The sequence below is a fragment of the Pteropus medius genome, unplaced genomic scaffold (assembly GCF_902729225.1).
Source record: "Pteropus medius unplaced genomic scaffold, Ma_sr-lr_union100, whole genome shotgun sequence".
NCBI lineage: Eukaryota > Metazoa > Chordata > Mammalia > Chiroptera > Pteropodidae > Pteropus > Pteropus medius.
This window is the reverse complement of record NW_024354911.1, coordinates 4,083,541-4,097,600: the sequence shown is the minus strand read 5'-3', so window position 1 is coordinate 4,097,600 and position 14,060 is coordinate 4,083,541. Positions and strand designations below refer to the sequence as shown.

At 34.4% G+C, this 14,060-nt stretch overlaps 1 protein-coding gene and 1 pseudogene across 7 annotated transcripts in view; one reads left to right on the top strand and one right to left on the bottom strand.

Moving 5' to 3' along the window:
• Positions 1–14,060, top strand: part of NEO1 (neogenin 1) — a 222,214-nt gene that overhangs the window by 142,273 nt on the left and 65,881 nt on the right. The window lies entirely within an intron of this gene.
• On the bottom strand, positions 108–824 carry LOC120597818 (protein FAM204A-like; annotated as a pseudogene).

Here is a 14,060-nt window from a genome sequence, read left to right as displayed (position 1 = left end):
TTTAACGTAAATATGGAAATAAGGAAAACCTTTTTCATAAATTGAGCAATTGAAGACTCAAGTTAAAACTCAAGTAAAGACGCAGTGTTTTGAAGAACTCCAGCAAGTTACATATATCCCATGTCGCTTTTGGTTTCCCTTCTCTTCTTTGCTTCAAATGCCCATGCAGGTTTCTTCTTTTTCCCATCAACTTGTGAATTTTTAGCTTCTTTTTTGGCTTTTACAGAGTTGTGACATGCAGTCACTTTGGCAGTTTTTACACTAAGCTCTCGAGTAGCTAACTGCTTGTTGAGTTCCAGTCTTTTCAATATTCCACTCTTCCATAGCCTGGTCTATGTTCTTTTCAAGGCCTGAATTGTCAGTTTTTTAATTTTTAACAGGGGATTCAAACCTGTCTTTGACTCCAGAATTCTAAGTTCCTTCCACTGGGTTTTACTTGAGGACTGTTCACTCTGAGATTCTTCTTCATTCTTCAGTTTACCTTTTCTGGGTTTTGTTTTGTTTTTTTTTCTTTTGAATCTTGAAGTTAAGATTTTCTATGGAGTGTTTTTTATGCAATTCCTGAAATTTATTTCACATATGTAAGGTAATTTCAGAAGGACACTCTTCATATTCAGTTACATTCACCTCTGCTTCAGTTTTTGGTCCATCTGAAGGGAAATCTGAGATCTCTGATTTTTGTAATGGTCCCATCTTTCTCTTTCTGTAAATTAAGTTGAGTTCTCTAATGTGTCTTCTTCTGAATTCAACTCAACATCACTTTCATTTAGGCCAGGAGGTAGCAGCCCACTCCACTGCAAGAGGATGGCTCTAGAAAGGTACATCTTTTCCTGCTTAGCTGCAACAACTGGAAACTTGGCAGGCTTTCTGGCGGCAGTCAAACTCCGATTCCCAGATAGGTGGAAAGCTGTTCCAAGCAAAGCACTAAGCGCTAGATGGTTCTGGTACTGAATGTCTAGGTTGCTGACACTCCTGTAACTACAGCTCTTTCCTGGGATACAGCAATTGTAAACACAAGCCTGTTTCCCTTACGGAAAGCCTCCTCAACCCTCTCGCTTGACAGAGGTGGAGACACAGAACCTCTCCTACAATAGGCTGGAGAAGGCCCTGCAATGCCCCTTCCGAGGCTAGCCGAGCTGATTCTCCTGTGGGTCTGGGCCAGAGGCTTTAGGTGGCTCTGTTGTAAGGCTGTGAGGCCACCCACACAGGTTACCTCCCTCCCCAGCGCAGATCCCACAGTCAGCCCTACTCACTGGTTAGAACCTAGCCACCCAGCAGCCATCTTAAGACCTCTGAGTCTATCTTTAAATAATAATTACTGCTCCACTTGAGGTTTCAGGTACTTTAGAACAGGGTATTCTCAATTCCTTCTTCCCACCCTTTGTGTACTACAGTCATTCATTTCACTTATCTATATTATTGCTTTAAACAAATAGTTGCCTTTTAGATCAGTTAAGAATAAGTAAAACAAAAGATTTGATCTTGCCTTTATTCCTTCTCTAACACTTCCTTTTTTATGTAGATCCAAGTTTCTTACCTATTTCATTTTTCTTCTGCTTGAAGAATATCTTTTAACATCTCTTTCACAGCAGGTCAGTTGGCAATGAATTTCCTCAGTTTTTATTTGAGAAAGTTTTTATTTCTCCTTCACTTATTCAAGTTGGTGGTTATTATTATTTTTTTTTCAACACTAAATATTTCATTCTACTCTCATTCCTTAGGTGATTTTGACAAGCAGGTCATTGTAATTTTTATTGTTCCTCTACAGGTAAGGTGATATTTTTTCCCTCTGAATTCTTTCAAAATTTTCTCTTTGTCTTTCGTTTTTGGCAATTTGAATATGATATGATTAGGTGAATTTTTAAAATATTTCTTGGGTGTTCTCTGAATCTCCTACATCTATGTTTTTTTGTTTGTCATTAATTTTGGAAAGTTCTCATACATTTTTACTTCAAATATTTCTTCTCCATTCCTTCCTTCTCCTTCTGGCATTTCAGTTACACATATGTTACACTTTTGATACTGTCCCACAGTTTTTGGATGTTGTGAGTTTTTTGTTTTGTTTCGTTTTTTCTTTTCTCTTTTCATTTCAGTTTCGGAAGTATCTGTAACCTATCTTCAAGTTGACTGATTCTTCAGCCATGTCAAGTATACTGATGAGCTCATTAAAGGCAGTCTTTTCTGTTACTATGTTTTCTATTTCTAGCATTTTCTTTTGATTCTTTCTTAAGAGTTCTGTCTCTCTGTTTACTTATCTATTCTTGTATGTTAGCCACTTTTTTCATTAGAGCCCTTAGCGTATTAGTCATAGCTACTTCAAATTCACTATCCAGTAATCCCAACAACTATGTCATATACCATGTTCTGTTTCATTTTTCCTTGCCTTTTGGCATGCTTTATAATTTCTTGTTGAAAGTTGGGCATCTTGTATCAGGTAATGGGAGCCAAGGTAAACAGGCCTTTAGTGTGAGGATTTATGTTAATCTGATTAGGAGTTGGGTTGTGTTTAATATTCGTAGTAGCTATAGATACCAGAGGCTTCAGATTACCCTGATGTACTTGGCTTTTTGGCCTTCACTCTTGACTTTGGAACTTTCCTATGTTCTGATCTTCAAAAAGAGTTATTTTACCTGTAATCCACTATTATACTTCAGCCCCATTTGTGTGGCATTAAGATGTGGAGAAAGACTGTTTTATAATCTTTTGATTAAGTCTCAGATTTTAAGTGGGCCTGCGTATCATGGCTATGACCTTTACAAGTATTTGTCCACTGGTATAGCTTTCCACCCTCCCCCCCTTGTCCCCCACCCGTGCTTTCCTACTCCCTTCCCTGTCTATAGTGTTCCCAGTCTGTTTCCTTGAAGACCTGTCCAGTGTTGACCATGGGTTGTAGTATTCCCCTTTTCCCTCGGTGAAACAGGAAAGCAAAGTTGCAGCAGATAGGACTTCCTTTCGTCCAGCCGGAATAAGATTTGAGAGTTGTGCTCTATAACAAAGTCTTTTCCTCTGGAAAGGAGGCCTTTGTGGTGGAAAAGTCTGGGCTTGTGTCACAGTGGTTACTGATTCCCTCCCACTGCCTAAGAGAGGAGGGGATCTTTTTGGAACTTCATGGTAAGAATCTGGCTGAGTTCCTAGAGAGGAAAGCCCACAAAAATATAGGGTCATCTCTAAGACTGTAGCCCCCAGGATTTTCTTATTCTCACATTAGTTTCACATTCAATCTCCAGCAATTTATCAAAATTACCATTTAAATATTTCTACCAGTTTATGGATCCCCAGTGGCTTTTGCTTCATGTAAGCAGATCTTGGTTGCTGTACCTGTCTCCAAATTTTGGGTTGGCAGTCATTTAAGTTTCATTTATTTTAAGTTTGCCCAGCTTTTTTGTTTTAAGGATAGGAATGATGACTTTCAAGCGCTTTAATACTGGGGCTGAAACTGGACATCTCTCCTGCCTATATTTTTAATTTTCAAGATCTCTAAAAGTTTTTTAAATGACTTATTCTTGTTTTATGGTGCAAGTCGTTAACATCTTCTAACGTTTTCTCCTTTTTACTTATTTAGTCTGTCCCATTGATTATTTCTTTATTGAGTTTGTACCTCTCTTTCATTGTGTTAAACCAGATGCTTTGATTTTCTATACATAATTATCTTTATCCCTTTTTGCCTATTGTTGACCTGTGTAGAGTCTATTCATAAAAGTTTGCCCTAGGGACTCTTTTTGGGGAAAAATTTGTTAAAGTTTCAAGTCAAGGGTGAAACCAGGGCAGTATGTGGCTTAGTATGAGTGGAAGAGTGAACATATCTGGCCCAGGTATTCTAAAGATAGTTCTTTACGTAATTACCCATGTGTTTTCTCATGTCTTTAATCTATGGCAGCGGTCCCCAACCTTTTTGGCACCAGGGACCAGTGCTGCTCTGAGAATCTAATGCCTGACGATCTGAGGTGGAGCTGAGGCAGTCATGCTAGCACTAGGGAGCATCTGCAAATACAGATGAAGCTTCGCTTGCTCTCCCGCCACTCACCTCCTGCTGTGCAACCATGATCCTAACAGGCCACAGACCAGTACCAGTCCGCGGCCCGGGGATTGGGGACCCCAATCTATGGGACATCTAATCTTGCTCTTACCTGCTCATTTGAAACCTATTCTCTCTTCTACCGGATTTGACTCTACATTTTCTCTATTCTTTCATCTTCCTCAAACCACTTTATATCTTTTAAGAATTTCTCAACATTTAAATGTTAAGGATGACATCTTTTCTTATTCAAGTATTTTTTTCTGTCATTTCAAAAGAGTTTGGTTGGAAGAGAAGGTAGACATGTGTTCAGTCTAACATAATCCAATCTCATTCAATTTCAGTTAACAAACTAGATTTATTACTGTTTTTAATAGTAAATTAGTAGTAATCAAACACTTACTCTGTGCCAAGGAACATGCTAAATGCTTTCAGTATACTATCTATTTTAATCCTTACATCAGCACAGTAAAGTGGATAATTATTTGTTATTATCTACTTTAGGATAGTTATTATTTGTATACATACTTAAGAAAAATGAAGTTTAAAAACAGTAGATAACCTGCCCAGAATCAGACAGCTAATACATATGTCAGGGTCAGGATATGACCCTAACCTGTCTGACTGACTGACAGATCGAATTAAACACTAGTTATACTGTGTATATATTGCTTCTATCCACCAAACTCAATTAACATCAGTTTCTCATTTGCCTTAAGTTGCTATGTTCATAAGATTCAATTCCTTTCTACTAGGACCAAATTCTGTATGTCTTTCAAGGCACAGTTTTAAATGCCACCTCAGCTGCAGTGCTCTTGGCAGTCTTTCAGCAAAGAAAAAAAAATTCTCTTGTACTTTACCTCATTTTACATTTATTTTAGCTCTCTTCCAGCACTACTTTCTATAGAATAGTCATTTGATGCTTACAGTTTCTTCTCTAAACTGTAAGTTGATTTGGAAAAAGATTTGTGCCTTTTATCATTTTTGTCATTTATCTTAATGATTCCTAGCATTGCCTGGCATGTGCCATTTTAATAAATATTATTAATAAGTAATGTGTATTTGTTCAGTTTAATTCTTGTCTTTAATTTATAAGTGCATCCTTTTAAATAAATTTCTAGTCAAGGTTGTTGGCTTATAAATATTTGTATGGAATTCATTTACATGTGATTAGAGATCTTGAGCATATCAGTTTTAATCCTGCTGTTGGGATTCATATTTATGTATAGCCAGGAAATGGAAAATAGTTTTAAAATTAATTAGCAGCTCTTCATTTTACTGGCATCAATAAAGATATCTGAATTAGCATGAAAATTTTAAGGATATTTGGGAGTCATTTTCATGCTCAGTACACATTTTGATTTCTTCTAGAAGTTAAAAAATATGGATCATAACATGGAAAATGATTCCCAAATCTGAAGTAGATATCAAATAAATCATTGTTTTTGTCATATATATGTAGAAGGAAAATAGCATCCATCTGTCAAGTCTTAAAATACATGTCACAATTTCAAAAAGCAACTTGGTTACAAAGTATCTTTCTTTTTAATAATACATAACAATGAGATTTGTGCCATTTTAAACAAGCGATATATTAAAGAATCCCTGATGATAATAATAGACATTCAAATACCATTTTTTCTGTTTCAGAAAATCATAGAATTTTAGCATTACAAATTTTAGCTATACAGTGATTGTCTTTATAGTAACCTTTACCATTTTCCAGTGATTTGGCATTCTTTTTCACAGAAGATCCCTTTCTACTATTAAAGAGAACTTTGTTTAAAAAATTATTCCTTACTCTAAAATCTGCCTTTGTTTTCTGTAAAATCTTTTGTATCTCTACTTTGAAATTGTAGAATCTGTAAAAGTATTAAGATTTTTTAACACTAACTCCAATGTGGGGCATCCAGGAGAAGGGGATAGAGCAGAGGTAGGGGGCTATAGCTATTAGCTATATGAGCTTTGTATGAGTCTCCTGAAAGCAGATGTTTATAAATCAGATTGTGACTGTGTAATAGGATGCTAAACCTAAATCATCTCCATTGTGTAGCGTTATTCCTCTGCTTTAGTTCTCTTTAATTCAATATTTTTATATTTTAAATTTGGAGATAATGGTAAATTGTATTAGGTTGGGAAAGGGCAGAGACATCAGTCTTTTTCTCATGCTTCTCACTTGTGAATTTCCATGAGCTATCCCCAATCTGTTGAGAGATACCATTGAGATCAACCAGTGTACAGCTTGAACTCATTGTAACTGCCACGTGTTTTTCAGCAGCTCCTTTATGTGGCAGATTACTTTCAGAAGCCAATAATTTGCAGCTCTTCTCACATTCTATTAGTGTTTTTATTTTTAATAAAGTGCTGTGATTAACAGCCTAGTGTAATCGTTGTTTTCCCGTTGAGTATAAGTGCTTCATTTGAATGTCTTTAATCTGAAAGAACAGTTTTATTGAACTCTGGCTGTTTTTCCATGTTTCTCAAGGTTTTTTGATTGCTTTTTTGAGCTATTTACAGTAAAGAAAAATGAACTTCGCTATCAGAATTGTGGAATAGGACCTAGTAAAGAAATTTTAAGGATCACTACTGAGATACTTGAATGTTTATACAAATATTTTTATGATTATTTCAGAATGGAACCTGTAGCAATTTTGATTGAGTTTCCAGTGGCAGTTATAAAAAAAAATAACTTATCTCTGGCCTGCTGGTATTACGGTATTACCTTATAGATGCTATCTGAAATGCCAGGGTGCTTTCACCAAATTTTTTTTTTTTTTTTTTAAATCATGAAGCAATACAAAAGGTAGAGAAGAAATTGTTGAAAAGTTGAGAAGTTGTGAATGCAGTTTTATAAGAATCTGGTATCCCACTCATCAGCAGGACAGCTTTTGTTGTTTTAGCTTTTAAAATAGTGGTACTCTTCAACCTGGTTATTCCTACATCCAGACCCAGGAACCTGACTGGGACTAGAAGTAGTTCCTGTAGCAATAGAGTAATTTCCCTTTTGCTCAGGAATCCAGGGTGCAGGTTGGGCTTTATTGGCACCAACCATTGAGTACTTTTGTTAATAGTGTAATGGAGTTGGAAATGTAGACTCTTATATGAATTCAAAACTAATAAGCTTGAAGACTTATCTTTTGAAATTGAGTGTTAAATGCATGTAACTTTGAAAAGGCAAATAAATTGGGTGAAACTTAGAGAGAAAAATAATTTAAGATTAATTTGTAAGTTGAATAGCATATGTTTACCTGTGTACATACAAACATCATTCTCACTTTTTTTGCTAATAAGAGTATTACTTTTACCTTAGAATGTTAGGGAGAGCTGTCTAATTTTATGTAATTAAAAGTCTTTATTTTTATATCTTGTTTAGACATGAGGCTTTAGAAATTTAGCTTCATAAGTTTTCTTTATGACATAAATTTATATTTTAAAGTCCTTCATATCCCCACAATTATATATTTTTGTTCTTAAATGTTTTCTTAGTTTTTATTCAGCCATTGAACAAACACTGATTGATTGTATAATAGATATTAGTTCCTGAAAAGGAAACAAATCAGTATAACAAAGTAAAAATACATAAATGTTTCCTAATGACCAGAGCTTAATGCTTTTAATGTTTTTAAAATTACAGTGGTACCTCTTTGAAAGAGTATTAGTAATTCTTGTAATATCTTAAAAGTACTTAGAAGTTATACTACTGACCATGATAGAGTAAATAGTACTGGACTAGCCCTCCTGTAAACAGCTGTAAACTGTTGTAAACAGCTCGAAAACTGGGCAAAATATATGAAATAAATGTTTTTAGATATTTGAAAATGTGCAGGACCATAACTCCTAAGAGAATGGAAACAAATGAGATGAGCCCCGTAGTTACCCTCAGCTTCGCCTCTGAACACTTTCCAGACTGCAGTACAGGGTTGGATGAGGGGAGCAGACTCAGTGAGCTAAGGAGACAGAGATCAGAGTTTAAGGCTAGCAAGGTAGTTAGAATTTGTGGGGCAGGCTACTGGAGAGAAGAGTGATGTGCAGAAAAACTTAAGGAAGCTATATAGGGTTCCCCTTGAGTCTTTTACTAAACATTAAGCTGCACGTACACAGAGCAAGACTCCACAAGTTAAGACAAAGAACATTTACTAAGGAAAGAATAATTACTAGAGAGCTGAAAAATGACTGGAGCATACACAGAGTTGAGAAATGTTCACATTCTATCCCATCAGATTAGAGAGAACTTGTTGAACACCAGGGTATTCAGTAGAGCTGATAGAAAGGCTGTATTTTAAAAGTAGGGCAAATATAGCTCTAGATTCAAGGCTACTATAGAATCATCCTAACAGCTTAAAACAAACCGTGAAAGGAACAATTTGATCTGCCACAACAAAGTTCAGCACACTGCTAAGGAATACAACAAAGTCCAACAACCAACAGATAGCACACATGTCTAGCATATAATCAAAATTAGTAGGCATGCAAAGAAATTTAAAAAAGAAAATTTGAGCTATAACCTGGAGAAAAGTCAAATTAGTGGGAAACAAACCCTGAAATGGCAGACATCATGAAATCAGCAGACAAGGAATTTAAAGCAGCTATTATAAATATGTTTAAATATACAAAGGAAAACAAACACAATGAGGGAACAAATGTTAGTTCAGTAAAGAAATGGAAATATAAAAAAGAACTAAGTGGAAGTTCTAATATGGAAAAATACAATATCTGAAATAACATTTTGAAAGAGCAAAAGTTAGCCAGAAAAAAACTTAAGGAAAATGAGTGATGCTAACAAGTATCTTTTCAACTATCTTACTGAAGTATGCCTAAAGGTTCACATAAGTTAATGCTAATATAATCACTATTATCATAACTCTACACAAGTAGAACATTCTTAATCATATATCTCTGTACAAACAGTATATAATTTTCAACAGTTACATCAATGCAGGATAGAATAATGAAATACTCTTATTAGTATTTCATTACTCTTTGATGACAATCACAAAAATATATAGCATCCTTATGTATGTTTTGACCACTTGATTTTAAGAATTTATAGGGAGGTTTTGAAACCTTATTATAAAGGGAACAGAAGAAAGAATTGGAAAAGTTTGATCAAAGCAAGAGAACTACCCTCAAATACTTGAAAGTAGTTTTTGGCAATTCATTCATGTTTAATAAGATTTTGGTATTTTTAAAAAAGTATTGAAATCTCTGTTTATATAAATGGGTCTTTTTAAAAACTTTATTTTGAAATAATTTTAGAATTACAGAAGTGTTACAAAGGTTATGCAGAGAAGTCTTGTAGAATACTCTTCATCCAATTTCATGTAATATTAACGTCTTATATAACCATGATACAGTAAACAAAACAGTAATTGACATCAGTTAACTATTAACTAAACTACAAACTTTATTCTGATTTCACTAGTTTTTCTACTAATGCCCTTTTTCTGTTCTAGGATCCAATTTTGGATCCCACATTGTGTTTAGTTGTCACATCTTTTTGATTTACTTCAGTCTGTGACTAGCCTTTCCTCATCTGTTTTACCCGTGACACTTTTGAAATTTATTGGTCAGGTATTTGGTATAATGTTCTCTGCACTTGTCTGATGTTTTCTCATGGTTATGTTGAAGTTACGGATTTTTTTGACAAATACTACAGAATCGATGGGTCCTTTTCAACACATCCATATCGGGGGTACATGATATCGATACGTCATTCCATAATGTTAACTTGATCATGTAGTTAAGGTGGTGCCTGCCAGATTTCTCCATTTGTAAAGATACTATTTTTCTCTTTGTAATTAATAAATATTTTAGGAAGTATACCTTAAGGCTGTGCAGATATATCTTGCTTTTCCTTAAACTTTTGGGGTGAAGTTTTTTGACTAGTCGGCTTTTATTATAGCGCAATTGAGTAGTCAGTCTTTTTTGTTATCGTTGCTAGGACCTAACCAGATAGCAGGGTTTGTAAGTCTTCTCTGCTTCTTTCTGTTCAGCTTATCCAGATAGGGATGCTTCAGTCTCCTGTTTAGTGTCAGGCATGGTTGCCAGCCTTCTGTAACCTGTTGAGGAAGGGGATAAGGAGTTTCATATTTTAGTATATGGTCTTAATCCTACCTTGTTGGTTACTTCTGAGCCCAGAACCTCTCTGACTTGGCTCTCCTTAGTGTGGAGGTTTAATAGCTCCTGCTTCCTCTGTTCCTCGTATCATCACTGTCTCCTTGGCAGTTCCTTAAGGTCACTTGGTTTGAGTCTCATCAGTCTGACCCTCTGGAGATACTTAGATCAACTGTGCTCCATTAATTAATTTACTTTTTTTTTCTATCCACCTTTTACTTATACTTTGGATTATTATTACAAGTATCTCTTAGCTTTGTCCAAAATGGAGTTCGCGTTCCCATTTCTTATCCTGTTTGTTGTTTAGGGGTATTTATAAAGTGGTGGACCCAGAGTATTTTTGGCCCTCTGTCCTAAAACTGAAGCCAAAATAGCCTTTCAGAAGGTTATTTGGTATTATCTTGCAAGCTTTCAAATACACAAACATTTGGCTCAACATTTTCATTTTAGGAATTCATCTTAAATATTTACACATTTGCACAAAAGTACATGTATAGAAAAGTTTACAGAAACATTGCCTGTAGTAGCACAAACACAAACATAAATAAATGAAACAGCTTAAATATGAGTAACGATAAGACAATGATTAAATAAATTGTGATATAATTATATTACAGAGAGTACGCAGCAGTTTGGAAATAATGAGGTTTATTTATACAAACCGATATGGGAAACTGTTAAAGACATATTACATCACATAGCAGTTTGCTATGTTCAGTATCATTCTATTCTCATATTTATGTATATATGTAAGTGTATCATTGAAAAAGAAAGTATTTGGGAAGAATGTACGCTGAACTTTCAACAGTGGTATTTTGGAGATGATGAAAAGCAGAACTTTAATCATTTTACTTTGTATACTTTTTTATTGTATGTTACTTTTATAGCAAGCTTATTACATTTGGATTTTGAAATAAGTATGAAATAGACTTACAGAAGTAGTTGAACAATGACTGGAGGTTTTCAGGCAGAAGTTCTTTTAAAGAAGCTCTCTGCTAGACACCGTCTCAGGTATCACTTAGTTCAGTATTGCACAAACTAGATTACTTTGGGCGGGGATAAAGAGATTTCATGGTTAATTAACATTGAGAAATGCTAGGTTAACAAACTGAACAGGTTTTTCTCCTACAGGATTGCTGGGAGTCTTTAACATGCTAATAAAAAAATCCCCACAGTTTTCCAAATATGATTGTTCTTTTTTAGGGGTATACTTGTTTAACATCTCCCAAAAGAAATGTTCTTCAGAACTGTACTTTTGTTCACATTGCTATTATGTTTAGAGTAATTAACACCATATAAATCTGACTCAGTTCTGAACAATGAAATCTGAATAAGGCTGCTATGAACTTTCTTGGGAAATACCGATTTAGTAAATTCCTTTACATAAGGAATAGAAGGGCTGGAGAGAAAGAAATTTCCCCAAGATACTTTCTTACCTTTTGAAGTTCAGAAGATTTTGAAAGAAATTTTAAGTCTAATCTGTTTTCGAAAAAGATTATGAAAAAGAAAGAAAATTTGGGTTTCAAAGGAAAACTTAAATGAGCCTACTTACAGCTCACTTGGCTGGTATGCGTGGGTGTCAAATTAAGATAATTGGATCCACTTAACCAAGGGCAACATGCCCAGCACAGAATTAATGACTTCTACCTAGAAGCTGTTTTAAGTGCACAGATGTATTGGTTAAAGTCATAATTATATAGTACTAAAAATGACACTATCAGTCACAAATCTAATGTATCATTAAAACTAGAACCATCAACCACAGTGTAGCTGGATTTTGAAAGTGATTTCTCAGAAAAATGAAGAGTAGCTCTGATAATTTCCTCAAGTAACAAAGTTAGATTAGGAGAAACAGCCCCTCTTCAGGATTTCACACAGATGACTTCCCTTAGTTCCTTCCACATAAGAGCCTGCTGAGGTCTTTCGGTTTCAGTGAAAGTGCCAGTGTGAAGCTGCTGCCAAGCATTTGAGCAGCAGGTCAAGGCTAACAGCATTTTTTATATTGTTAAGACTTTGAAAGTAATATCTCTTCTCAAATTTGCCAGTTGCCTTTGACTTGAGTCAAATTTACGTTGCTCTAAATATAATAGCAGTGTGAACGTGGATACAAAAGCTGAAAAGTCCATTTTTGTTCAGTAACCAGGCAAACCTAGAGTACAGCATGTCCTGGAAATAAGACTGGAAAGCTAGATGGGACCAGTCTGTGGAGGACTTTCAACACTCTGTGGAAGTGTTTGGACTTTATTCTGTAGGTAGTTTTAGGGAGCGATGTGATCAGATCTTTTAATTTTAGGAGTGAACTTTGGAAACAGAAGGGAAAGGAACCAGTATGACTTTTAATAAAGTCACACGTCTTTTTTTAAGAAACAAAGACTTTACTATATTTGGCCTAGAAATCTGTATGATTCACTTATGCTTTGGGCCCCTTGGTAACTAACTGGCATTTGTAAAATCTTTGAGTAATTTCTGGACATTTTAAATTTTATGAAGACTTCAGATAGGTTGATTTTTTTCTTAAGCCCAGGTGATTTGAGCAACAGAAATTCCTCAGATTCTAACTACTGCTATTTTACACTGGAATAAAGTATGATGTTTAATAGTTTTAACCAATCTAAGCCATTTCATTTCTTAACAGTTTTATTGAAGTATAATTTTACATACTATAAAATTTACCCCTTGTAAGTGTACAATTTAGTAACTTTTAGTAAATTGATAGAGCTGTGCAATCATCATCAGTATAAGATACAAACATTGCCATCACCCAAAATTTTCTCATGCCTGTCTGCAGTCAATACTTACTATATGCCTGTCCATATGCCAGCATTTTACTGTCTTGATTACTGGAGCTTTATAGTAAATTTTGAAATTGGGTAACACAAGTCTTTTAACCTTTTTTCTTCTTTTTCAGAATGTTTTGGCTATTCTAGGTCTTTTGCATTTCTATTAAATTTTAGCAGCTTGTCATTAAACATTAAGTCTTCTAATCTGTGAACATTATTTAGATCTTCTTTTCATTTAATTTTTTTTTTAAATTTAAATGTTCTTTAATTTCTCTCAGCAATGTGTTGTTTTCAAGGTAGAAATCTTACGCTTGTTCTGTTAAATTTATTCTTAGGTATTTTATTCTTTTTTGATGCTATTGTGAATAGAGTTGTTTTCTTAATTTCATTTTTGGGTTCTTCTTTTCTAGTGTATGGAAATAGAGTTGGTTTTTAGATATTGACTTTGTATCTTATGACCTTGCTAAAATTATTAGTTTTAGTAGCTTTTTTCCTTTATACATTCATTAGGGGTTTCTATACAGTTAATTATGTCATCCACAAGTAAAAATGGTATTATTTCTTCATTTCTAATCTTCTTGACTTTTTCTCTTTTTCTTGCCTTCTTGCACTGGCTAGGACTTTGAATACATTGCTTAATATAAGAAATGAGAATTAACATCCTCGTCTTGTTTCTAACCTAGGGAAAAAGTATATAATCTTTCACCATGAAGTATAATGTTCACTGGAGGTTTTTCAAGCTGAGGAAGTTTACTTTTATTCTTAGTTTGTTGAGAGTGTTTATCATAAATAGGTGTTTGATTTTATCAAATGCTCTTTTGCATCTATTTAGATGATCTCTTTTTCTTTTTTCCCTTAATATGATATGTTACATTGATATTTGGATATTAAACTAGTCTTGAATTCTTACAATAAATCCTCATCATCATGGTGTATAATCCTTTTAATATGTTGCCAAATATGGTTTGCTAATGTTATGTGAAGGATTTTCTATCTGTGGTCATGATGGATATTGATTTGTAGTTTTCTTTTCATGAGATATCTTTGGTTTTTATATCACAGTAATAATACGGGTCTCATAGAATGAGTCAGAAATGTTTTTCCTCTGTTTTCTGAAAGAATTGTGAAAGATTAGTATTATTTCTTCTTTT